The sequence below is a fragment of the Macrobrachium nipponense genome, chromosome 27, assembly GCF_015104395.2.
Source record: "Macrobrachium nipponense isolate FS-2020 chromosome 27, ASM1510439v2, whole genome shotgun sequence".
NCBI lineage: Eukaryota > Metazoa > Arthropoda > Malacostraca > Decapoda > Palaemonidae > Macrobrachium > Macrobrachium nipponense.
This window is the reverse complement of record NC_087216.1, coordinates 17,592,728-17,595,227: the sequence shown is the minus strand read 5'-3', so window position 1 is coordinate 17,595,227 and position 2,500 is coordinate 17,592,728. Positions and strand designations below refer to the sequence as shown.

General features: G+C 37.9%; 1 protein-coding gene across 2 annotated transcripts in view; it reads right to left on the bottom strand.

Annotated features, from left to right (window-relative positions):
• Positions 1-2,500, bottom strand: part of LOC135200877 (UBA-like domain-containing protein 2-B) — a 141,076-nt gene that overhangs the window by 16,039 nt on the left and 122,537 nt on the right. The gene's annotated exons all lie outside the window — the stretch shown is intronic.

Sequence of the window (2,500 nt, the reverse complement as noted above, 5' to 3'; positions counted from 1 at the left end):
CTGTGCGTCGCTTCCTTTATTGCCATTCGACTATACAGCAGCAACAACAACAACAATAACAATAATAATAATATGGTAGATTGGTGGATATTTTCCTCCAAATCTTTTTGATCTTGATTTATTCTGGAAGGTCACAAGTTGAGATAACAAGAATCGAAAGAGATCTTTGGTCATAAGAATTCGACATTGCCACGAGCAGTTTTCGACAGTGCCGAAGAAAAGCTTAAGATATTTTTTTTTATCTCAGCATACTTTTCGTGAATTTCAAGTTTGACTAATTTTGATGACAACTGATCAACTTGCCGCCCCCCACAACCACCCCTCCTTTTTATAAAATTGTACTTCTTTTTTTTTAAGCAATAAAGTTTTCTGATTTTGACTTCACTTAAGGGCCTTTAGCCTGACATTCTTTGTCTTAATGCCACTTAAAAGGTCAACTTTTAGTTTTCTTTGAATCTGTCGATGGGACATTTTTTTTACCCTTAACAGTTTTAATCTTGACGTTTTATGAAGGACACAAGTCAATGTTGGGTTAAGAAAAAATTCATTTTTCTCCGATTCCGATGAAGCTTTCAGGTTAAAATCCTGTTACTAACAGATTAAAAGTTACACCATTAAAGAATGTCTGTGTTCAGTAAATAGGAACTTACCTTCTGCTACGAGTTATGTCGGGGCTACATTTCATCTCAAAATGACAAACAGGAATGCGACCTCGGGCATAAAGTTCGAACTAAGCTAGAAACAAACGTCATGTCTGACACAAGAAGCATATTTCGTTAATAATGCCAAATGCGAAGCCAAATCAAGGTCAAATTAGAAGTCACAGGGCATAAAAGAATTTACATTGGCCATAACTTTTCAACTAAACAAGATAGACTTCGGAAATGGCATGCATACTCCACTTATTAGAGAGAGAGAGAGAGAGAGAGAGAGAGAGAGAGAGAGAGAGAGAGAGAGATTACCATGTCAGGGTCCTCCTTCGTTTTGATGATAAATATTTCGACACAGCAATGAACACGCTTCCGGTCTTTTTTTTTTTTTTTTTTTTTTTTTTTTTTTTTTTTTTTTTTTTTTTTTTTTTTTTTTTTTATTCAATTTTTTCCGTCCGGCTAGAGAGAGAGAGAGAGAGAGAGAGAGAGAGAGAGAGAGAGAGAGAGAGAGAGAGAGAGAGAATGTTGGTGAAAATTTACCTGAATCGAACTACAAACCTGGCACCGGTTTCTTGTCATCTGTTTCACTGTTTGCCAATGCCATCATATCCACGTGACTTCAGGGCAAAGACTTTTTTATCTTTCTCTTCTCGTCTGTTGTTTTCAAAGTAAAATCCAGGCAGAATGGGAGACGGTTTTCTTGAAGCAGTGAATGTTCTCTACCATCAATCACCGCAAAGCAATTCATTCGTGACTGCGTCCTTCCTTTGTGGGGGTTTATTATAATGAGCAGTGTCTGCAGTGACTTCGTAAAATTATTTTTCACTGCTATAATTCCATTTCCATGATGAGAGAGAAAGAGAGAGGGGGCAACCAAGAAAAAAAAAATTAACCTTTGAATGTAAACCATCGAACATTAACTGACCCTTAAATCTGTAACATAGAGAGAGAGAGAGAGAGAGAGAGAGAGAGAGAGAGAGAGAGAGAGAGAGAGAGAGAGAGAGATAAAAACTTGAGCAATCAAGAAAAAAACAAAAAGAGCAAAAAACTTAACCTTCGAATGTAAACCATCAAACATTATCTGACCTTTAAATCTGTACCAAAGAGAGAGAGAGAGAGAGAGAGAGAGAGAGAGAGAGAGAGAGAGAGAGAAGAGAGAGAGAGAGAGAGAGAGAGAGAGAGAGAGACTGGATTTCATACAACTCTCGTCTAACTCTGATACCGTCAGACAAGGATGTGATACAGCGGACAAGGTCAAGTGATCTACGAATAATAAAAGTCCATGAAATATACAACGAAAAGTGTTAATAAAAAGCCAGGTGAAACAACAGCCAATTTTTTTTAAATGCATACTGAAGAAAAAGTATAATGAAAGTAAATCAAATATGAGGCAAAGAAAACTGACAAATAGTCTACGTATAAGTGAGTAACAAACAACTAAAGTCCCACGGGTCATATTGCTTACCTGAGCCACCTTGGTGCACTTGCCAGTATGCAGTGAGATTGTTTCCTACATATCTCTTTGTGAAACTTTGGGGGAACATAGGGGAACATTTCTGCAACTTCAGCCCATCCCCTAGGGCCACGATCTGAACAAAACCTGAATCTAATCACACGAGGACGATTGTATGTTAGTTTGCGAACCTGAGGCCTAGTTATCCTTGAACAGAATATTTTCGAAATTTCCTCCCTGTCAAATCTGGGGCCAATATTGTCACCCCACCACGGCCCCGCCGACCTTGGTTTCAACAAACTTGAACTAATATTAGATATGGAAGGTTCCTGGGTCCTTAGTTCTACAACAAAATATGCTTTAATTGCCTCACCCTAATCACACTATATCATAATGA